The 25,859-nt window shown below is 35.0% G+C and overlaps 1 pseudogene; it reads right to left on the bottom strand.

The window, feature by feature from the left end:
• Positions 1-25,859, bottom strand: part of LOC120223528 — a 160,741-nt pseudogene that overhangs the window by 58,347 nt on the left and 76,535 nt on the right.

Below are 25,859 nucleotides of genomic sequence, written 5' to 3'. Positions count from 1 at the left end.
ATACATGTTACTACCTTTCTAAAGATATTTATTTATAATTACTTGCTCTTCCTCTCATTTCCATTTCAAAATGTCTAATGCAAACTTTAAGGTCAAATATTTGTAAGATAACATGGGCAAGCTTTCTATTAAATGATTTTCTTTTTGTCTTAGTTACATTAGGGCTTTGGGTGTGCAAAATGCTTAACAATAATTTATTTACTATGTTCTATATCATCATGTGCAGGAGCTTAGCAAGTAAACTCATTATGTTTACTTTTTAAATTGGATGAAGTCATGAAAGTAGAAATAAGGTGATCTTTCACAGATCACATTTCAAGGTGAAAGCTAGTATAAAATTAAAGGATATTTTATCACAAGAACCTATTGCTGATTTTCTACCTTTTCTAAAACTGAGTGATCTATTATTTAAACAACATACAGTAATTTCAATGTATGATTTGTACCCCTTATAAACTTCTTAAAAACATGATTATAGTCATTATGAATGCATAAAATAATTCTACACTTTTGGCAAAATTTTGGTCCTTAGTTTTCACCTTCACTCTCTAGAGACAACAATCTTAAGGTTTTAACTATTCCCGTTTAGTTAGAACATGAGCTTCCATTTGATCATTTTAAACTCCAATTCACCTTTGATTTCATAAGCAGCTTTAATGATTGTAATGCAGGATGACATCATATAGTTCACGTTCCTGAATACTCTCTCTTCCCCATTCTTGGAAAATACATAATATCTTGATGATGAAGTGACAGAAGCAATTACTGCAAAAGTATCCTATTTACCATATTTCAGGTGTTTTTATAAGCCCCTTTTTATTTCTTACAGTAGTCTAATCCATGTTCACATCTAGATTAGCCATACTATCTAGTTATGGCTTTTCTGCTGTCATACTACTGAATAATAATGCTATAATGGAGTATATACTAAACTCTAAAAGTTCCTATCCTATTGATACCACTTGGCCCGTGTCAATGACCAGCCTATCTACTTTCATTCTTTAGTGACTTCTTAACTTACTTGCTATAACCAATCACCAGCTTATTTCTTTCCTTTCTCTCTCTCCATGCATCTGTCCTGATTTTTGTGTCCCTTCCAATCCCCCACTTGTTGACTCTCCTTGCTTTCAGAACCAACCTCCTTTATGCGGTTATGGTATGTCCTTACCAGTCAACAAATCATCAGTGTTGCTTCTAGACTCATTCAGGTAATGAATCTGCTCTAGAAGATGATGAAATCCAGCATTCATCATTCTTCTTAACTTTAAGTGCACTTACAAATTCACAGTCACCTGAATTTCTAACATCCTACACTTTCTACTGTCTGTGATTATCTACTACTTTTTTTTTTTTTTCAAATCTCCTGAATATGAAAGGGCTCTGTTACCACTCTGCTGATCATTCTCTGTATTTGCTACCTTGAATAATCCATCCCTCCTAAACCTTCAACTAATTTCTTAGACTATGGTAACTAAATCTCCAGCCAAGACCTCTCTCTAGCTTGCATTATTTCTTGCTGCCCAAACATTACCCCATGAAGTTCACCCCATATCTTAAAACTTAAATAAAATTGAATTGGCCACATTCTGATTTAGCTCTCTACACATTCTGTAGTGCACAATCTTAGACATCTTTCAGAATGATGAGCTTGTAAGCATGTACTAGTTTTGCTTTTCCATTTTAGTTCCAAACTCCAGTCATTCATCTGGATTCTATTTTTCCAGAGTGATTAGTTGAAGACTGTAAACTTTCTCTGGGACAATATTAAATTTTTCTTCCCAAATGTAACTCCCATAATGTTGTGAAGTCTCTCTTCTTTGTTGGTTAGCATGTATCTTGAATAATATTTGAGATGAATTCCAGTTTAGGATTGTGAAATAAATTCTAATTCAAAGATCCCCTTCTACCATCACTAGTCAGGTTTGAATTTCCAAAGATCAGAAGTCTCTTCTGTGCTCCACCCACTCCATCAATAAAAGAACACAGAAGGGAGGTACACGGTCTGGTCCTGAGATGCCTCCTGCTCTTCTTGATTTTCAAAGAATAACTGGACTAATAAGGAGAGTAGTGGGGGAGGAGGAAGGAAAAATATTTCTTCAAATAATACCCCTCAGTTGCAGTCCTCTCTCTGATAGTTTTCGTGGCTTTTTTTTTGGACAGCTTCTTGTGGTGTAAATGTTCTCTTGCAACAGTAGTTGCTGGCTCTGGACACATACATGTGCATTCATCAAAGGGCTCTGCTTGCCATTTTCAATGCCCAGTTCTTGGATATGGACGGTAGTTCAGACATTTTCCTTAGCTTTTGCCCTTCTGTTCCTGAATCCCATAGTCTCTTGTCTGCAGGATTTAATTCAAAACTTCTCCTTTCCAGTCTGCCTAAATACACTCTGGGGGTGGCAGGGATTAGAGGTTCCAGCAGGACCAGTCAGTTCTTCGAATCTTTGTTGTTCTCTTAGCCCGAATACCAATTTTAGCATGATTCAGTACCCTGTAAGAATGGTGTTTCAGATTACTTCTGTCTTCCCTCCCTTTTCAATATTCCTGGCCTAGTTCAGACACTGCTCTGAAATCCTTCTCCATTCTGACTCTTTATTATTAAGTTCATTTCTTTTCCACTGCTGCCTTAATGAAGTCCCTAATTCCTAAGACATTCAGACCTTTTAAGTCTTTTTTTGGATTCTACAATTAGTGAAATTCTTATAGGATAATCTAATTCTGGGATATTTTCCCCATATTTTGAAATTTGTATACTTTTTAAAATTTCTCACCAGATTTCAGTCTCGATAAACTATTTTATTGTTTCACTTACACAAATATGTAAGACTTAGGGAATGATTTTAAGTAAGTGAAATTTTTATCATGGATTACAAAGAGTTACTGACCACTGACAATGCATTTCAAATTAAATCCATATGATGAAACCCATTCCTTTTTCATTATAGAATTTTGCTATAGTGAATATGACATGATATGAATGATTGGTTGGAGAATGAAGATACTAATTTCATTAAATAAATTACTGTTATGGTGATATTTTATTCCATAACCCTCATTTGGCTTGATAAGGTTATAGAAATACTTGATACATTCAAAGTAGAAGTCCAAGAATTAAATGATTCTTCAGCTTTTGTTAAGTGTCCATAATACAAGAGTAGACACTGATTTATCAAATTCTGTAACTATAAGAAGGAGGTATGGTGTGAACATAAATAGATTTTGTAATCAAGAATAATAAGAGAAATTGTTGAAGCAATTATATTGAAAATGAATCCATTCAAAACAATTATCTTAATGAAGATGATGCAATAAATGGAATGTTTTTTTAGCACAATCTCTCTATATTTTTATAATGGGTTCTTTTTTGGTTTCCAAATATAAAGAAATCCAAATATTAGCAGATGTCATCTGATTATTCTAAATTTAAATTCCTAGCATTTAGCTTTTCTTCTTTATTCTGTATGTATATCATACATAAATATGTGATTTAATGAGATGAATACAGACTGATGTGCTAATTTCTAAATGGTGAATTTCAGGAAAAACGTGTCTGAGCTATATTTTCTCAAAATGGAATTTGTAATCTAAATTTTGTCATCCATTTTCATATCAGTAATATTATAATGCGATCCATCAAATAAAGGATTTCCCTATTGCTAGGAAAATGGCAAGAGTCCTGACATCTCCACTTTTATTAGTTTTCTAATTTTACTTCCAGACTCATACCTTATTTGATAGAAAGCTGAGTTTCTGGTTCAGTGACATACAAAAAATTGTGTAAATACACAGAGCCTTAATGTAACTAAAAGGTTAAAATAGTTTGAATGAGAACAGAAATATACATTTTTTTAATGCTTCTAGTTGTTAAGAGTAGCTAACTTTGGAAGCCTTTATCCAATACTGTTGGGTAACACAAAGAGTAACTTCACTTCTAATTGTATTTGAATTCAGTTTCAGAACATTTGTGATCTACTGGAAAATAGTCCATCTCTAAAATGATTTAAAAAGTGTGTTCATCATGTAAATCTACTTAGTTATCATAGATATTTAAATATCAGAATCGTGAAAAGTTTAATTTCCTTTGCAAAAAAAATCAGAAACTAAAATAAGAAAAAATTCCCTGAATATATTGACTACATTTACACTGTTTTTATAAAAAAGTATATTCAAAGAACTGCTTTCCTTCTTTGTTCTGACTGGGTTTCTTAACATAAAATAGTTATTCACAAACAGTCTGTTAATAAAACGGGTATCAGCTACTGAAAAAAACTGTGTGTGTGTGTGTGTGTGTGTGTGTGTATGAATGTATTAGCACACCTGATATAAAATGCACCCTAGTGCTATTTTGACTGCTGCGCACAATAAATCTGAAGGAATGCATCTATTTAAAGTCTAAGTACATGCTGTCTATTGGTCAATTCTATTTTTAGTTCAATCATAACTTTAAAAACATCTTTAGGGGCGCCTGGGTGGCTTAGTCGGTTAAGCGTCCGACTTTCACTTAGGTCATGATCTCGCGGTTTGTGGGTTTGAGCCCCACATCGGGCTCTGTGCTGACTGCCAGCTCAGAGCCTGGAGCCTGTTTCAGTCTGTGACTCCCTCTCTCTCTGTCCCTCCCCTGCTCACACTGTCTCTCTCTCTCTCCTAGAAATAAATAAAAACATTAAAAAAAAATAAAAATAAAAAAATAAAATAAAAACATCTTTAAAATGCTCAGGTGAAATATAAAAATATATCAACAAAATGAGATGTTATTGAAAAAATAAAAACAAACAAAAATCCTCTACGTTGAAACTGTAAATGGCTAGATATATGACATAAGTACATTTCTTTCTTTTGTGAATTTCCCTCTCCCATCTCATCATTCCAGTTGCTACAATAAATCATTTGTGTCCCTGAAGAAAAAAATCCTGCACCCATTTATTTATTGTCCCTTGCTTTGGTTTTGTGTCATTTATTTTTGTTCCTTTCCCCCATAGGTTTATTGTGATATAATTTACATAGAATAACATTTATTCTTTTAAGCAAATGGTTTGACAAGTTTTGATGATTGTGCATTATCACAGAACTGCCACCACAACTAATATACTGAACATTTCTAGCCCCTTCAAAAAACTTCCTTCTGTATTTTGCACTCAATTTTCTCTCCCAATTCCTAGTTTCAGGTGACCATTGATTTGATTTCTGTGCCTAAAATACTGCCTTCTCTAGAATTTCACTTAAGTGAAATCAGTGTTTAATATTTCTTCTGGCTTCTTTGCTTAGGATAATGCTTTTGAGATTCCTGCAGGTTGTTTGTGTACCAAGTTATGTTCTTTTTATTGATATAAAATTCAATAATATATATGTCAAAAACATATTATCATACAATAGCTGATGAATACTGACATCTTATGTTGTTAATTATTATGGACAATGATGCTAAGTGCATTTGCATACATATTTTTCTGACATATATTTTCATTTCTCTTGATTAAATACCTAGGAATGAGACTGCTGGATCATAAGACGAGTGTATATTTAACTGATAAACTAAATTTTCAATGTAGCTGTATCACTTTGCATTCCTATTGGCAATGTATGAGAATACCATTTCCTCTACATCTTCACCAGTATTTGGTATAGTAAATCTTTTTATTTTCATCAATTCTAGTGGATAAGTCACTGTGATTTAAAATTTATTTCTCTTATGAATACTGACGGTGAGCCGCTTTTCAGGTGCTCATTTGCTTTTCTGAATCTTCTCTGGCAAAGCTTCTATTCCAAACATTTTCCCATTTCTTAATTAATTCTTAATTCTTAGCCCAATTAAGAAAGGCTTATTGAGTTCTTAAGTCTTGTTTACAAATTTTGGAAAAAGGTTTTTGTCAGGCATGTTTTTGAAAATACGTCTTTCTAGCCTGTGATTTGCATATTCTTTTTTTTAACTCTGAATTATCAAAGAACGATCCTTTTAATTACCTCTGTTTTTATGTTGTGTGCGTGGGTGCTTGTCTGTTTATGTTCTGTTCAAAGAAATCTTGCTTAACCCAATGTCACAAAGATTTTCCATTATATCTTCTTCATAAAGTTTTATAGTTACAGCTCACTGGTTCTCCAATCTATTTTAAGTTAATTTTTGTGAATAAGTAAGATAAAGGTGAAATTCCTTATTTTACCTATAAATATCAACTTTCTATCTCCATTTGTTGAAAAGACTGTCCATTCCATACTGAATTGACTTGGCACTCTTGATGAGAGTTAATTGATCTTATAAATGTTTTAAATATTATTTTCTATTGTTCTCTCAACGTCTTGACTTCTGCTCTTGTCTTTAATATTTTCTTTCTTCTACTTAATTTGTGATTCAATTGCTATTCTTTCTCTGATTTCTGAAAATGTAAAATTAGATCTGTACCTCTCATTAGAGTCTTTAGTTAAGTCATATGTAATTTTCATGTGGTTGGATCTGGGTCTAATTTTTATTTGTTTATATTTGTCTCCATTTCTGGTTCTTGTTTCATCTTCTTGACCTCTTTTTTATCTGTATAGATTTTAGGATTAAATTTTAATTTTTCTATAGGCTTTTAATTTATACTTCTCTGCTTTAGTTTTCCATTAGTTGTTCTAGACATTACAGTATGAATTCCTAATTTTCACAGTCTACTTAGAATTAATGAATGAGCATTTCATATTAAATATATAAATCTTGGTACCATATAGGGAACTGATCCCCCACATTCCTTGAGCATAGGTTGTTGCATGTATTACTTATACATGCATTATAGATTCTTGCAAGACAATGGCTATAGTTTTGCTTGAAGAAATAAAACATATTGTAACAAAATAAGAAGCAAAACATAAAATAATTAAAATAGCTTTTATACTTACCCAGATATTTACCACTTTAAGTATTCCTCATTCTTTTTAAGGACAAAATAAATGTCCCTAGCTGCAGAATTCTTAATGTTTACTCAGCTTGGGATTTGTTGAACACTCTACATCTGTATATATATTGTCTTTCTTCAAATTTAAGAAAATTTCAACCACAATGTCTTCATATATTTTTATGCCTTATCCTGCTGGATAGCCAATCATACTTATGTTAGACCATTGGATATTATGGAAGAAATACCAGACATAATGCTCATTTACTTTCCAACATTTTTTCTTTGTTCTTCAGCTTGCATAACTTCTATTGATCTATCTTCAAGTCCACTTAGTCCTTCCCCTGTTGTCTCCATTTTGATGTCAAACTTGTGATCTTTAAAAAAAATCACGAATGCATTTTTTTAATCTAGATTCATTTTGTCCTTTTTATCATTACTATGTATTTGCTAATATTTCCCATATTTTCTCTAAGTGAAACAATACTTTCTTTCACATAATTGAATATAATTAGAATGGCTACTTTAAATTCCTTTCTACTTATCCCAACATCTATGTCATTTTAGGGATGATCTCATTTGCTTTCCTTTTCTTTTGAGAGTATGCTCTGAATTCCTGCTTATCGTTAACTCAGGTAAGACAGCAACTTATAATGGACATCATGCATGTTAAGTTATGGAGACTGGAAGTTCTATTCTCCATGAGTGATTTGTTGTTTGTTTTATTTTGTTTCAGTTAGTCATAATCACAAACTCTGCCTTGGACAACAACTCAAAGCTAAACACAATCTTTTGTATTAGCTAAGTTGTTTTGATTCTGATCCACAAATACATGATTAAGGGGTCTGTTGGAATATAGGCAGATGAAATTTGGGGATATCTTTTCTAGATATTTTCCTTCATAGATTCTTTTTTTTTTCTCCGGAAACCACAGTTGCCCTCACTTTGTATTCTGATTCCTCACACCATAAAATCTGACATTTTTCTCCACAGGGATTCTGCCTACTTTCAAACAGGAAAGAATGAAAACAAATATAAGTCTCCTCCTCTTCTGAATAGGGGCTACTCAGAAGAATTTGTCCTATTCCCTTCACTTTTCAGTAGCTGCTCTGAGGTAATATGTCCAGATCATGTAGTCATTATCTGTAAAGGGCTTCAATTGGTACCTAGTTAGCCATTACCAAAATCTACAAATTCATCTCTCTTTTTTTTTTTTTTTAAGTAATGAAAATTAAGTCAAATATGACCATGCTTCATCTAAGCATTCCACCAGACTTTCAATGTTCCAGGTCACTTCCTTTTCCATAACAAAAAATCTTCTCCATTGATACTATTGTGCTATTTATCTAGTCACACGATCTCTCTGGAATATTTATCCTGTTCTCATGTCTTCTACTATTGGCTGTTAATTTATATATCCTATACTTTATTTTTGAAATTTGCATGAAAAAGAAAATCAGCCTTTTCCAGATTCACTCAAAATAATCACACAAATCCCTTGGAACTAATCTAGCTCATACCCTGACAATGTGTCCCTTTGCATTTGCTTGATATGGCTTTAATACATTATATAATTGAAGCTATGCACTTGAATTTATTTTGGGGTAGTACAGTACCAACTTTGTCAGTTGAGTACCTGAAATATGGCTTGATTGCTACACTTACTTCTTTACTCTGATTTCAAGCTATACCATAAATAAGAATAACTATTTTCTGTGTCTATTGAAAGTAGTTTTATATGATTATTAAAAGTGTTGCTCTATCATTGCTTCACATATTCTAAAAATTAATTATTAATATAATGCTAGAAACATGCACTGACTATCTCTCACCTCATTCATGCATGGGGAATGAGCAATGTCTTAACTAAGACCTCTGTCTTGCTCTACATGGGCTGTTTATCAATTTCTCTAGAGTGACAATAAATCAAGTGGGAGCACATGGTAATGTAAATCACAGTCTAATTTAGTTGTCACTGTGTTGTGACACTTGGTTAAAAATGCTTTTTAATTGTGACTATAAATTATACATGAACAATTCTTAGTGACAGTCTTAATACTACATCAGATTATTTCACCCAAGGGGAATAGCAAGCATCATCAACATGAAGCAAGTGTATGTCTGAAACTTTTTAAACAGCAATTTGGGAAAAGATAATGATGATGATGTGTTCTGGTTTAGTTTCAGTGCAAAACTCTTTGAGTAGAAAGGGTTAGGGAGGGAGAGATCTTTTTGGAAATCTCTAGGCTATATAAACTGTGCAATCATGGATTTCAAGCGCAGCATTTTCTCTTTGTTCTCCCACAATATGGCCATGAAAACATGAAGTCAAATTTCTAAGTTTATCAATATTCAGAAATAAGCTACTTAATCTTAGTAGGTTATTTTAGTATTAGAGAAAAAGTAAGTGGACTTAGAAGAAAAGTGACCTTTCTAAGTAGCTATTTAAACTTATTTCAAAATCTGCATTTCCTGTTTTAAAGTTATTGGGCTTTAATTAAGTAGATTCCCACTAGCTATGGCATGGCTGATACTCTATACTATCACATAAAGGAAAACAACATTTATACAGAACACTCATATTTGCTATGCTACTTTCTGTATCTAGGTAAAATGTGAATGACCTAATAAAAAATAACCTGGGGGCTCTGGACGGATCAGTCAGTTAAGCCACCGAGTTCGGCGGTGATCTTGTATTTTGTGGGCTGGAGCCCCGAATCAGACTCCATACTCACAATGTGAAGCCTGCTTTGGATTCTCTCTCTCCCTCCATATCTGCCCTTCCCCAACTAACACTTTCTATCAAAATAAATAAATAAAAACTAAAAAAAAATTTTTTTAATTAAATTACATAAAGTAACATAAAATAACTTTATCCTGATCTCCATCTTCTGGAAACACTACCACATGAATGTGCTTCATTAAAAGTTATACATTTTCCTGAAAGAAGACAGGTTTGTGTTTGAATCCAGGCTTCACAGACATTATGCCTCAATTCCTTCTCTAAAATTGGAGTCATATTGGGGCGCCTGGGTGGCTCAGTCGGTTAAGAGTCTGACTTCAGCTCAGGTCATGATCTCACAGTTCGTGGGTTCAAGCCCCGCATTGGGCTCTGTGCTGACAGCTCAGAGCCTAAAGTCTGCTTCAGATTCTGTGTCTCCCTCTCTCTCTGACCCTCCCCTGCTCGTGCTGCCTCTCTCTCTCAGAAATAAAAAAAAATAAAATAAAATTGGAGTCATATCCACCTCACATAATCATTTTGAAGCTCTAATAAGACAGCTATTAAAAATGGATAGTACATTAGACAGTGTAGTATTCAATAAATTTTCATGCTCCTTCAGCTGAAATCCCTGCCCTTTATGGATGTGGATAAATTCTGGAAGCAATGAAAATGATCCTCCATATGTTGGATAGTTCTCAGATGCCCTAAGGTCTTTCACAGAATTTTTTGGCAAAACAACTCTGATCTGAGACTGTATAACTCCATTCCTAGGTAACTCTGTGAAATTTTGGGGGAAAAAATATAAACAAATGGGGGAAAAAACAAAAAAAGAAATTCTCAGTTCAAGAAGAAGATTATGAAATATAATGAAAAAACTTGGGGATGGCCTTGATGAATAAGGAAGACAAGAAATCACAAGTTGGGCTGTTTCTTCTGCCAGGAACAGTGCAACTGATGTGACACCTGCAGACAGTGTGAGTAACGCACACTAGCGGATACATACTGATTGACCCCTTTATGAACACATTTACTGAGCATCTACTGCATCAGGCACTCTCTTGGACACTGCAAAACAAAGAGGAACAATGATCTACCCCTGTTTCAGAGGAGCTCATGGGGAAGCATGCCTCTAAGGGAGAGCTAGGCATTATTATGAGTGCCTCATAATAATAAATGCCATGGGTATGCAGGATGATTAACTATCATTTAACATTTGCAGCAATGCTGACAAATACGAATTATAGTCTCCCTTCTTATTTGGGTAGCTATATTTTGCCTATGGCTGGCTAATCATCCTTTGTAGTAAAACATCCTGCTGGTGACTTGTAAGAATGTTTACAGGATGATGAATTTGTACCAGCCTACTGGAGTTCCCAATCAGAGATTTGCCTAAGGTTTTAAGGTCTAGGTCAAGAAAAAATAGATGTAAAATTATGATACTTTATGATATTATCTCTAACATTAGAATTGTGTGTTATGTTTATTTATTTTGAGAGAGAATGAGCCTGTGCAAATGGAGGAGGGGCAGAGAGAGAGGGAGAGAGAATCCCAAACAGGCTCCTCCTTGCCAGCACAGAGCCTGACAGGGGGCTCAATCTTTACGTGAGATCATGGCCAGAGCCAAGATCAAGAGCTGGGTGCCTCACCAACTGGACCACCCCTGTGCCCTCGGTTTGTTTTTGTTCTTATGTAAACAATCAACCTCCCCCCCAATACTACGATTTTTGCATGTTGGGAGGCTCTCTGATGAATGGAAATTAGTTGTAAAATCAGATATCCCCACAGATAACTAATAGTGACAACTGTCTGAAGTCATATCCTAATTACCTTGAGAATTACTTAGGTACACTGACAAATGCTACAGTATAAAAAGAAAAGGTCAAATTATCAGGACCAGATTATCTGGAAGGTGTGCAGTCCCCCACGATGTAGCCCATCACTAACAATCCACTATTACTGGGATGGTCAGAAAAAAGGCAAATGGTGTTTGACTGCTATGTCTACTTTATAATATCTACAAATTTATCCACACATGGATATGGAACAAATATTGACAGATATTATTGTTAGTAAAATATTCATGCTTTTAGAATTAAAGGGTAAGATTTCGAAGCAATTCAAAATAGCTAATAAAGCATATTATATGAAGTAAAACAAATTGTATTTTTGTCTAAGCACTGCCACTTAGAGTCTGCTTGATTGGGAGGGAAGATCTCAACATCAGTATACCTCCACTTCTCTATCTATATAATCAGGATGAGAATCCCTCTTCATTTTTTTCATTCACTGAACAAATGCTGTCTACAACTGACATGTGTTGTCTAAATTTCTGGGAAGTGAGTAATGAACAGGACAGACACAGTCCTTCATGAGATACACAGCCTAACAGTGGGTATAGGGATTACAAGTTGTAAGGAGTGGAAAATGCTTGGCAGTGGAAAATGCTTGGCAGTGTTATTTTGTAATTATGATATTACTCATATTGTTACTGCTATTAGTAAGAAGAGAAGAATTAAGAGAAGAAAGCATGATAGCCTGAGTCATAATGTTTATTAGGAGAATATTGGTGTTCACAAGTGAGGGACATTTCTTTTTTCCTTTCCATTTCTCCTTCATTTAATGGTAACTACTGAGTGTTTACCTAAAGAAAATTAGCAAATAAATGAGTCACTGCTTAAAGCAATGTGAAGGTGGGGTCTCAAAAAGCTACTATTGAAACTTTCTTATGCGCGGCCCATCTTTCTCCTTCTTCTACATCTGAGGGACACTCTCACATACAGTATGGTGGCCAAACTTAGCAAATAAAAACACAGAATGCTCAATTAAATTTCAGATAGATGATGAATAATTTTCAGTATGTTCCAAATATATTGCACTGGACATAGTTATACTACAATATATTCATTGTTTATCTTAAATTCAAATTTAATGGGGTGTTCTATATTTTACTTGGCAACCCTAACCTATAGATAAACTCTCAGGGAAATTCTCCGACATACTTACTAAACTTTTCTAAGATTTTCCCAATGTCATAAACGTTACAGCACAAAATAAATGCAGGTGATCTAGTTATATCTCAGAAACGATGGTTAACTTGGACATCTGTCCCAATATGACACTACTTACATCACTGGATTTTATTTTTTTTTCAAAATGACACTAACATAGAAACAAAGATTCTTTCAAAGTCATTTCATTTCCCTTCTATTTTTTTCTCCAGGAAACAGAAATTAACGTAAATCATAAAAGTCCTTGACCAGGTCTCCTTTCCTCAAGATTCCTCAAGGCTAAGTAACACGTGTGAGAATTAAACACGGCAAAGAGACTGAAGAACCCACACTCTGAGAACACCAGCTCCATCCACCCTGAAAGCAGCTGCCGTGGTCAGCTCTAGATGTGTGCTTGCAGTAATCAGAATGAAATGTTCTTACACTCCAGAGTTAGAGGAAATCTACTGTGTTTGCTCCACAATGTCCTCACTCTCCAAAGTAGAAAGAAATAAATTAGGTGAGAGGCATCATGAATCTTTGACTAAAATGTCTTGTGATATGGGAGCTGAGGTTCAGAGTGGACTGACTGCTTTATGAGAATGAAGACCTTCATGAGTGTGTTGCTTTAAATCAGCAATCACATTTTGTGAGAGGTGACAACAGAGGATAAAAAAAATTGGCATCAGGTAGGGTAAGGGCTTCAGGAATGGGAGTACTTGGCTAGAATGAACTGAAGAAGGAGCCATCATGTGAATTTTACAGTAATGATGACAACACCAAGTCAGCAGCAAAAAGAAACAATAAAAAAATAGGACTAGTTAGCCAGAAGAAAATTAAAAATTAAAAAGTCCACGTGTAATCCCTGTTAATAAATTATACTGGTAGAGATTTGGCATAATTGTGACTTCAACCCTTATTCTTTCTCTAGAATCTGGCATTACCTAACAGACAGGTTTTCTATACATTATATTTGTTCAATGTTTAAGTTCTTGTGACCAAAGATATTACATTCATAAGTAACAATATCAAGTAATTTTAAAAGTACTTGTTAGAAGTAATTATTAAGGCCAAAGAACAATTATGATGTTCATTACCATGAAATACCTTGAAGGTCTTTAAAATATATTTTAATAGTGATATCAGGTTATCATATAGCAATTTCCTCCTTGGTTATATTTCATTCATCCATCGTTATATCTCATATAACCCTATAAGAGGGTTAGCACGAAACTACTTCTATAATAACAGGAAAAAATGAAAATATAAAGAATGCATGTCTAGAGACTGCAGCAATAGGAACTGAAGTGTGTGTGCACGTGTGTTTATATATCATAGTGTTCATATTGATAATATCAAGTTATATGAATATTAAAAATATTAGGCGCCTGGGTGGCTCAGTTGGTTAAGCGTCCAACTTCGGCTCAGGTCATGATCTCACAGTTCGTGGGTTCGAGGCCCATGTCAGGCTCTGTGCTGACAGTTAGCTCAGAGCCTGGAGCACTTTGAATTCTGTCTCTCCCTTTCTCTCTGACCCTCCCCTGCTCATGCTGTCTCTCTCCCTGTCTCTCTCTCTTTCAGAAATAAATAAAACATTTAAAAAATTTAAAAAAAGAAATATTATTTCTCAGGGTCTAAAAAATAAAGGAAATATGGGGCACCTGGGTGGCTTAATCAGTTAAGTGTCTGACTCTTGGTTTTGGCTCAGGTCATGATCCCACGGTTCATAGGATCAAGCCCCACGTCAGGCTCCATGCTAACAATGTAGAGCCTTTTGGGATTCTCTCCCTCTCCCCTACTCTCTCTCTCTCTCTCTCTCTCAAAATAAATAAACTTAAATAAAGGATATAAGATTTTTGTTTCCAGGACTGACATATTTAAAAGGAAAATAATTAGAACAATTAAGTATATGGTCCTGTGACAACCACTTGACTTTGCAGGCCCTGAAAATTATGATCTATCAGATACAGATAAAGGCTGGAAATATATACCTGGGCTATTACTAGTGATTGCCTCTAGGTAGGGAATTGGAGGTGAACAAGAGGAAGATAAATACAGAGGCTTTAACTTTTGCTTTAGAATAGTTCTGCCTTTCTGCAATTTGTAAAATAGTAACAATCATACATTACTTTTGAAATTAATTTTAAATGTATCAAAGTCTTTCTCCTGGACTTTCTATTGGCATTAACAGTTGGGTGCTATATGCTAGCTGTCAAAATATTGGAAAGCACTTAGTACATTTATTCTTTTATATTGCCAAGTGTGGTAGAATATTTGCAAAACATACCGTATGTGAGCAACAGAAAACGACTTGACTTTTACATCACACCTGTTCACTGCAACTGCTCTGCTACAAACTTTCACGATGATAACTTATTTGAAATCATTACTGGCAATACAAGTGTGATTTTTCCCCTTCTTAATAAGTCAATATTGCACCAATATAAGAAGCAGGTTTGTCAGTTCTTTCTTCATTGTGACTCATTTTTTTCTCACCACTTTAGACAACCAATATAGTGACAGGCAAACCTAAATCATTATAACAGAAAATCAGAATAATGTGATTTTTCAATTTGATGGGCATCCAGACACAGTAATTCAGTAATCCAATCTTTCAAAAACTAAATTTCATTCATTGGCATCATTTTCTTCTAGACATAATCTAGATTGATAATATCAATCTATTAATTATATATATATTACATATTAAGAAATATATCATTATCTGCATGAAAGTCCAGAACCTTCCAGTTTCTTCGCTATTCTCTTGAATTTGTATAGGTACCAGAAATATACAATTCCCTGGAAAACAATGACATAATTCCAAAAATGGAAAGTTGATTATTCTACAGCTAACTCATTAAGAAGCTGAAACAATGCTTACCATAACTTGTCTTTCAGACAGCATACGTTTTATTTAAATTTAAGTTAACTCTATGATCTCAAATATTTTCCTGACCTCAAATTATTTTACTGCACAGAGAAACTGTCATGAGTTTGTTAGTTATAAAAAATTCATACCTTCTAAGATATAAAGCAAAGTCTATATCTTTTTTTCCATGTTTCTTAGGTTGCTTTAACACTGAGTAATCTATTGACATCTATTAAAATTTAACACCTGTTAAATTCTAAAGACCCTATTAAGTTATGATCTCCTTTTTCCCCCGCTTCAGGATCACATGAAGTAACAAGGCTTTGAAGTACAGATCAAGAAGAAATTTCTTTGTTTTATGCTTCAGACTGCACATTTATTTCTTGGCAAAGAACTATATAATAAATTGCAGAATTTGTTTTGTCTAAAGAATAAAGCACTGGCATATTTTAGCTCAAATAAACGCCTGGCCAAAGAAGTAATAAATGTATCTGTGGGCATTTTCATAGACATGAATGTATTTCTTTGATAGGCATTCAGTTTGTATTCAGAACTTTTATTTGTTTTTGTGATTGATATATGCCATCCATGTTTTCCTCTTTCAAAGGCTGGATTTGGATTTTTCTAAAACACCACATAGATCCTCTTCTCAGCTTTGTTTGGATCTGGGTGGGACTTGACTGATTTGGGTGGGGCTGCATTGGATTAACTGAATCCGCATTCCCTATCCCCCTGCCAGACCGGAGTCCTCACAGACAGACTCAAGGAGGGAACAATCAACCCAGTTTACTGAAAGCTGAAATATTTGCCTAAATTCTAGAAAGAGCAGAACTAAGGAGTCTCTTTCTTCCTCTGGATTAGGTGGTGTGAGGATGTGAATATTAAAACTGCTGCAGCCATATTCTGACGATGCAGAGAGATGGGAGAGAAACTCAATTTTTATGAGATGAGTCAGAGAATCAAACTTTACTTGAAGTGACAGCTAGACTTTAAAGTTACGTAATCCAAATAATTCTCATCATCATACTATTTTTTCTTATACCTTTTTTAACTTTGAAGTTTTTTGAAAAAGGCAAAGATTCTTAAAGAAGCATCTCAGTATAATAATAAAAACACACAGAAAAAACACTGGTAAATTTTCATTGAAGTTAAAGTTCATAGGACTTAATTAGGACATAATCATAATAAATTTGCTGCAATATTGTCACCAAACATATTGACAAAAAAATCTGCAATAGGTATTGATTTGACAAATTTGTATTAGTTTAGAAAGTAGACTAGTCAATGAAAATAAATCTCTACTTTGACTCCTACAGAGAACTATTTATTAGTGAATCTATTTCCATAGAAATGCATGTAATTCACCAATCTACCGCCTGTGGACATAGTCACAACCTTATGTATGGCTTAGTAAAAAGTTACTTATAACTGTCTTTCTTGTTTGACAATGAGTAACCTCTAATGAGAGGAAGAACAAGTAACCTTGATAAAAGCATTTTATGTTTTTCTCTTTTCAAATGTTTTTTTTTTCTTTTTGCAATAAGAAAAAAATTGCATACAATTCAGAATACCCAAACATTTCTAGAAGACAACTTCTAGGCAAGTGGTATTTCGAACAATTTTACAAAAGATTGTTCAGAACGGTATTATGTCCTATATTCCAGTGACAGATATCTATAGTTCCTGCCCCAATAAGTCATTTGTACCTCTGTCTCTACTTGTATAAGCATCTTTCCCACCATGTGATTATCACAACTCCGACTTTCACCATAGCCTCTGCAATATACAATCCAATAACCTTATGCTCTGTAAGGTGTTCTCTTGTTTCAACTTGGCCATCTCTCTGCTGCCAAAATGACCTTTCTTTTTTTTATGTTTTTTATTTATTTTTGAGAGTCAGGAGAGAGTGCAAGCAGAGGAGGGTCAGAGAGAGAGGGAGACACAGAATCCGAAGACAGGCTCCAGGCTCTGAGCTGGCTGTCAGTACAGAGCCCGACGTGGGGCTCAAGTCCACGAACTGTGAGATCATGACCTGAGCCGAAGTTGGACGCTAACCAACTGAGCCACCCAGGCGCCCCCAAAGTGACCTTTCTAATCCCCTTGTCAGATTAGGTCTCTTCACTACTGAAAATTTTAATGATTTCCATTGCCTACAGCATCAACCAAAAATCATTGCCCTTCATGATCCTATGCCAACCTACTTGTCCAGTTTCATAAATGCCCATCCTCATCTTGAACTGTACATTTCAACCATGTTCCTTCCACATACCATGATCACACACTTCTATTGCTTTTCCATTTGTCTGCTTTATTATCATGTCTCCACCACCCTACATTCCATTCCCTACATTTCACTGAAGAGAGTCTACTTAACAATTTTTTATTCATCTCTCAACTACTGAACTAAAGATATTGACAGTTCTCTTACAAAGTCACCCTGACTTCCTTGAGAGCCAATTTTAGGTATTCCTTCTTCGGTATTCCCATTTCATTTCAGGTATACTTCAGGGGTTTTTTTGTTTTTGTTTTTGTTTTTATTGTTTTCTTGTTTCTCTCTTTATTAAATTATAGAGGTCACTGAAGAGACATAGTCTGTTCTTTACCTTTCTACTTGTGGCTTTTTGAACTATGCCTAGAATATCATAGATGCTTAATGACTATTTTCTTACTTCCTCATCTTAAGTGAAGCTGGACACTCTTTAAAAATTTTTTAAAAATATATATTTATTTTAAGAGAGACAGAGAATGAGAAGGGGAGGGGCAGCAAGTGAGAGGGAAAAATCCCAAGCAGGTTCCACATGCAGTCAGAGTGCAGAGCCTTATGCGGGGCTCGAATCCACAAACCTGCAAGATCATGACCTGAGCTGAAATCAAGAGTTCATCACTTAACCTACTGAGCCACACAGATGCCCCAAAGTTGAATATTCTTCGAGGAAATAACATCTCTTAGGACTTTGCTCTCACAATGCACAGGGAAGAAGCAGGGGATCTTCACCACCTGAATTTCTTCTAGGACATTCCACACAAGTCTATTACTGTACCCTCTTTCCTTTCAGCCCTTTGGTATTTTCTAACAATCTTTGCAATCGATTAATGGGTCATCTACATATTCCTCCACATTTGTGGAATACTTGGATCTCTGCCTTCATCACCAAAACAACTTTTTTTGAGGTCTTTCTAGACCTCAAAAAGTACATATGATCAACCAACTAGTCTAGTCTTACAGTGTCCTTACAGCCCCACATTATAAGTGTAATATATTTCCACAATATAAAGATACTCTGATTACCTATGCATTACCATAAGAAATACAATTATACATTTTCCCAGTCATTCACCTATAATTTTATACGATGCCAGATTGAAAATGGAAGGTGAATTAGATACTCTTTCATTATCAATTTTGACTAAATTGGCCAATTATTTTTATCTCATGGGAGCACAAGTAAGTATAATTTACCATGACCTGGAATTTTTAGAAATTGTTTTTGTTTGAATTTTTCTTTTTAAAAATTTATTTTGTTCACTGTAAATTAAACCATTCAGTTTATTTGGCTTGATTTTTTAAGTTTCTTCCACTTTAAAATGTCTAAAGAACAATTTTATCATGGTAATTAAGGAAAATCATGTAGACTTTCTGCAATTTAACAAATTTATGTGGTTAAAAAAGAGATCGTTGAATGAAAAGATATCTACATTCTGTCTGGTTCTGACAACCTATAATTCTACATGTCAACACTTCTGTATTATTGTCAATCTATAAAAATGATTTCATTTCCACGGAAGTGAACTTCAAATCTACAAATATGTATAAGCATTTTAGAATTTTACTAAGGACTACTCAAAGCACATAAAACAATATCAAAGGCCGTGCTGGGTGGTTCAGTCGGTTAAGCGCCAAACTCTTGGTTTCGGGTCAGGTCATGATCTCACGGTTACGTGAGTTCCTGCCCCACAGTAGGCTCTTCACTGACAGCATGGGGACTGTTTGGGATTCTCTCTCTCCTTCTTTCTCTCTGTCCCTCTCCCACTTGTGCTGTCTCTCTTAGAATAGACAGACTTTAAAAATACCAAAATCATTCTCATTAAAGAATTTTGAGTAAAGTAAAGGACTTTAGAAAAAATACTTTGGAAATGCAGTACAAGAAATCTTAGTGAAATGTAAGACAACAGCCAAAAAAAATTGGTAATTAAGAAAGTCACTTTTGGCTTCAGAGAGGTTTAGTTGAGACTTTAGGAGAACTCTGTCAAAGAAATAACTTAAAAAAAAAAAACCAACTGTAACTACTTAAGAAAGGAAATAGTTTGTGAAATATGTTACCATAAACAACAACGACAACAAGAAAATCTGACTGTGAATAAAATGGGATTTATAGATGTTAGGACATTTTTGTGAGTGACTGAACATTGAAGGCAATTAAGAAAAGCCCATAAAATATACAAACAGTAAGATACCCGAAAAAGAAATAAAACAATTCCACTCAACAATAGCATCAGAGACACAAATAATTAGGAATAAACAGCCAACAAAGTGAAAGATCTATATAATGAAAACTACTAAGTCTTTTTTTTTTTTTTTAATTTTTAAGAGAGAGAGAGAGACAGCATGAGCAGGGGAGTGTCAGAGACAGAGGGAGACACAGAATCTGAAGACAGGCTCCAGGCTCTGAGCTAGCTGTCAACACAGAGCCCGACGCGGGGTTCAAAACTACGAACCGTGAGATCACAACCTGAGCCAAAGTCGGACGCTACAGTCTCAATGCAATCCCTATCAAAATTCCAATGGAATTTTTCACAGAAATAGAATAAACATCCTAAAATTTGCACGGAACCACAAAAGACCTCAAAGAGCAAAGGCAATCTTGAGAAAAAAATGCCTTGGCATCATACTTTCTGATTTCAATCTGTAATAAATAGTAATAAAAACAGTATTGTACTGGTATAATAATAGACACACAGACCAATGAAACAGACCAAGAGCCCACAAATGAAGCCCCAAGTATACAGTCAAGTAGTATATGACAAGGAAGCCAATAATACTCAATGGGAAAAGGATGTTTTTTTTTTTAATAAATGGTGGTGGGGAAACTGGATAGCTGCACACTGAAGAACTTACACCCCTATCATACACCTCTAATCACAACGGATTAAGATTAAACATAATTTCTGAAACCATGAAACCCCTGGAAGAAAATATAGGGGAATAAAAGCTCCTTGTCATTGGTCTTGGCAACAATTTTTGGATATGATACCAAAAATGCAAGCAACTAAAACAAATATTAACGAGTGGAACTACATCAAGCTGGAACTCCTGGGTGGCTCATACAGTTGAGCATCTGACACTTGATTTTAGCTCAGGTGATAATCCCAGCCAGGGTTGTGGGATCAAGCCCTGCATAGAACTTCATGCTGAGTATGGAATGTGCCTAAGATTCTTTCTCTCTCTCTCTCCATTTGCCCCTCTCCCCTGCTCAGTTCTCATTCTCTCTCTCTCTTACAATTTTTTTAAAAAGACAAAAAATAAAAAATAGGCAGATGAACTGAAAAGACATTTTTCCAATAAAGACACAAATGGCCAACATGAAAAAGGTGTTCCACATCACTAATCATCAGGGTAATACAAACCAAAACTACAATGAGATATCACCTCACACCTGTTCAAATGGCTATCTTTAAAAATACAAGTGTTGTCAAGAATATGGTTCACTGTTGATAAGAATGCAAATTGCTACAGTCACTTCAAAAAACACTATGAAAATTCCTCAAAAAATCAAAAACAGAACTGCCATATGATCCAACAATCCCCCTTCTGAGTATAGATGCAAAGGAAATGAAACCAGGGCCTTAAAGATATATCTGAGCTCCATGTTTATTGCAGAATTATTCACAACAGCCAAAATACACAAATGACCTAAGTATTCTGGTCAACACATGAACAGAAAAAGAAGATGTGGTATTTATAGAAAATGGAATTACCCATGAAATAGAAGAAAATCCTGCCATTTGCCACAACATGGATGAACTTGAGAAAATTATGTGAAGTGAGATAAGTGACACAAAGATTAATACTTAGGATATCACATAAATGTGCAATCTAAAAAAAGCTGGTTTAATAGAAACAGAGAGTAGAATGGTGCTTCTTTGGAGCCGATGGTGGGGAAATTTAGGGAGCTGTTACTTAAAGGATACAAACTAGTAGCTATAAGATGAATAAATCCTGGAGATCTGATGCACAGCACAGAGATTATAGTCAATAATACTGTATTATAGCTGATAATACTATGCTATTATATTTCAAAGTTGCTAAGAAACAAGATCTTAATGTTATCACCACACACACACACACACACACACAATGACAATTACGGGATATGATGGCAGTATTAGCTAATGCCACAGTGGTGACCACATTACAATATAGAAACATCAAAACAACACCTTGTACACCTTAAACTTATTCAATGCTATAGGTCCTTATATCTCAATGTTAAAAAAAAAAGAAAAAAAAGGCACATATATGATGACAGGTAACTATTAAATCCTCAAACAAACCTGTTATCATTCTTTATCTCGAAAAAAAAAAAAAAACTTAGGTCAAAGTGAAAAGAATATCCCACCAATAAATGGAAGAAGAGGATCTAACTCACCATACTCACTATCTTATGCGGTAGGCGGAAGACTGAAATAAAATGAGGCAGGCTGGTGAGCTGGGCAATAGGGAAGAGTGGGCATTGTAATGAGCTGGAAACAGGCATGCCCACTCAGAGACATCAAAATGTACTTTAAAAGTTTATTATTAAGTACAAGACAACTTCAACAAAACATGTTGATGGTTTAACTCAATCTGTGTGACTGACATTCGGCATTCTAGGACAGATTCCAAAACCAATGCTCTTGCAAACTGGCAAATTAGATTACCAATTTACTCTTAAGATTAATAATGCAGCCCATTCCTAGAAGCTTCTCCTACAACAGAATGACTACCTGAAACACGATTCTATTCGCTGTAGCTTCTCCCATCCACATGATAGTCCTAGTTTATTAGTTCCAGTTTGATTAAGGATGAGTATGAGGTCACAGTAAATATACATAAATAATAATCAAAATGGGAGGACATGAGGAAGTGGAAAAAAGACATAACTGTAGTAAAAATTCCATTTGCACAGAACTTAAATATATGGAAATAACATTACATCTATTTACTGTGGATCAGCGAAAACCCCCAAAGAGATAGACGTTCAACATATTTCCAGTAAAAGAGACAAAGGAAAATCAAAGGGGGAAAAAGAACAATAACAACAACAAAAAACCCAAACCCAACAGATGGTATCAAGAGCATATGAGGGTAACACAAAGGAGATTAAGAAAAGTAATTCTCATAGGTCAGATTCATATTGTTAGAGATTTGTTATCCAGAGAAAGAAAGCAATTACAGAAAGCATTTGCATTTATTATTTCTTGCTCTACATATGGATCTAGTGAATGCGATTATATATAATACAAACCAAATACTTTTTTTGCCTTCATTTAAGTTTCTTTGCAGCTACCCACTTCTAGGATGGAAACGGGGAGCTTTTTGTCTCAGACAAGAAGAAACTGGAACAAAAGAAACCATTGAGAAGTGTGGCGATGTGAGGCAAACTTTCTTGACCTCTTTAGCAAGCAAGAGCCCATGAGACAAAGATCCTGTTCATAGTGGAAAATGTTTTCTAAATCCCTTAAGCATCAATTTAATTCATATTGAGTGAGCACTCAACTCACTAGGTTCATTTAACCTTTTCCACAGGGTGTGAACCTGCCTCCTACATACATGAATAGCTCTCATCTGATGCGTGCCCAAGAGGAAGAGGAAGGATGTGAAGGAAATGGGAGACAGAATCTTATTCTCCCCCAAGGGATCTGGGGGAGAAGAAGGAGTTAGAGACAGGAAGATTCATGAGGGTGGATCTTGCTCAAACTCACTTTGCAATATGTGGTTTGTTTGTGTGTTTAGACCTGTACTTCTAATCTACATTTAAGAGGACTTTCTCTGTTCAATTTTCTTTTTTTTTTCTTTTAAGATTTTATTTTTAAGTAATCTCTACACCCAATGTGAGTTCTGAACTTACAACCCCGAGATCAAGAGTCTCATGCCCACCAATTGCGCCTGCCAGGAGGCCCTCCTCTGTTCAGTTTTCATTGTTAATCCCTCCACCTGACTTTGAAAACTTGTTCTTGTCAAGTACTACCATGCGTTCATTCCTGTTTTTATTCTCCCATAACAAAGACATTTACGCTCGTATCTTTGACTTCATTCATCTTTTCTAGACAGCTCCTTCTTATTGCCATCTATCCCAAGAGTCTCTAACAGTCTTTTTTTTTATGTTTATTTTTGAGAGTGCAAGTGCATAGAAGTGGGGCAGGAGAAGAGAGAGGCAGGGAGAGAGAGGATCCCAAGCTAGCTCTGTGATGACAGCAGAGAGCCCAAAGCAGGGTTCAAACCCATGTAAGGCAAAATCATGACCTGAGCCAAACCATGACCTGAATTGAAGGCAGACACTTAACTGACTGAGTCACCCAGGTGGCTAATTTAATAGTCCTTAATGAATAACTCACAGTTAAGTATTTTCACCAATTTTGCTCTGATCAGTACAATCCCCATTGTATTGATAGAGTTTAATGTGTAAACAAAAATATCTAAGAAACTACTGTCTGGTGTTATTTAAGTAACTTCCTAAATCAATTGTAAACTCCTCAAATACAGACCTTATAGCTTATGCCTTTGTATTTATTCACCTAACTTACAGAAAAGCATTCAATTTGTTGCAATTTATGGATATAACTTATTAAAGTCCTTGACCTTCTTATTAGAGATTTTATGAATATGAAAATGAAGACCAGGTATCCATCATCAATATCTATAACAACACTGTATTCCCTTTTTTCCTTAACATTTTTAAATGGGTTAAAACAAACAATTTTTAGGGCGCCTGTGTGGCTCAGTCAGTTAAGCATTCAAATTCCACTCAGGTCATGCTCTTGCAGTTTGTGAGTTTGAGCCCCACGTCGGGCTCTGTGCTGACAGCTCAGAGCCTGGAGCCTGCTTCGGATTCTGTGTCTCCCTCTCTCTGTCCCTACTCTGCTCTCATCCTCTCTCTCTCTCTCTCTCTCTCTCTCTCTCTCTCTCAAAAATAAACATTAAACAATTTAAAAACACACACACAATTTCTCATTTTAAATTATCTGTATAAAAACTCCAGAGTAAGAAACAAATCTTCCCTCTATCATCTAGATCAGTTGTTTAGAGATGATGTTAATGAGATTAATGTATCATATTCTATCTCTGTGGGCTGATTCCGCTGCAGACTGAACTATACCATGTCGCAGACAATATACCTGTTGGCCTACAAGGCTGGAAGCATAAGTCTGGAGGCAAGCTGTAAAGGAATACAGACTGTTCACCATTAACAACTAAAAACAAATTTGAAAAGGCTTAACACACTTGGTGTGAGTTGTCTGATGCACAGGTTGAACTATCTGGGCTTGTTCATATTGTTTATTTGAGATAGGAAAAAAATCAGAATAGGAGCCTTAACTTTCAGTTTAGTATAGGGCATAATAGACAATCTGGTCCATATGGGCTTAAAATGTATATTGTTAATAATGCTGTTAATTTTGACAAAGGCACTTTGAAATATTGTCAGTTTTCTTTTTTTAAGTTCCAAATATGACTATTATTTTTTCCTTTGGGTATGGCGAAAGAGCTCTCTACTTTTTGTAGTTATTTCTTATGCTAACCGTGCATTTCTCTATTTTTGGGTTCTGTAAATAACCTGTTCTGTAGAAACTGACCTTTCATTTCTGCTTTGCCCTTTCCAATTCTACTTTCATCTGAATCTCTTCCCATTCTGTATTTTGTCATCTTCTTTGGCTCGTTATTTTGTGCCTGTTTCAGCATAATTCTGAATTTGAACACACAATAGTTCTCACTGTTCCAATTAACTGGATCGTCTACCCTTTGGATGACCTATTCTCAGGTCTCTTGTGCTAATTAAACACCCCTTCCTCCCAAATGTTTCTTAAGATGGAAGGACAGAGTGGGGAGCAAAATAAGGACTTAACTAACATCTCACTGATAAGGTGTGAAGATATTTGTGTGATAATCTTTCTCAGGCTTTATCCACCTAAAGTATGACTACTTAGGGAAAAACAAAGAAAAGCTATGAATTAGGTTATATTATTGGTCATTCTCAAAGATTTACTTAGAGAAGACATTTGGTTACTTGTACAAAGTAACTTTGATTTGCTACAGTAATAAACAAGGTATTATAGCAAAAAGGCAAGGCTTTAGCAGGCTGAGAAATAGAGGTTCATAGTTAGAAACACAAAGTCCAAAGATCTAAGGTAATCAAGGGAGGTGTCAATGAGAAGAGTCC

This window comes from Hyaena hyaena, unplaced genomic scaffold (assembly GCF_003009895.1).
Source record: "Hyaena hyaena isolate Hyena2069 unplaced genomic scaffold, ASM300989v1 scaffold_998, whole genome shotgun sequence".
NCBI classification, from domain to species: Eukaryota; Metazoa; Chordata; class Mammalia; order Carnivora; family Hyaenidae; genus Hyaena; species Hyaena hyaena.
Note: the sequence above shows the minus strand (reverse complement) of the source record. Positions and strands in the feature narration are given on the sequence as shown.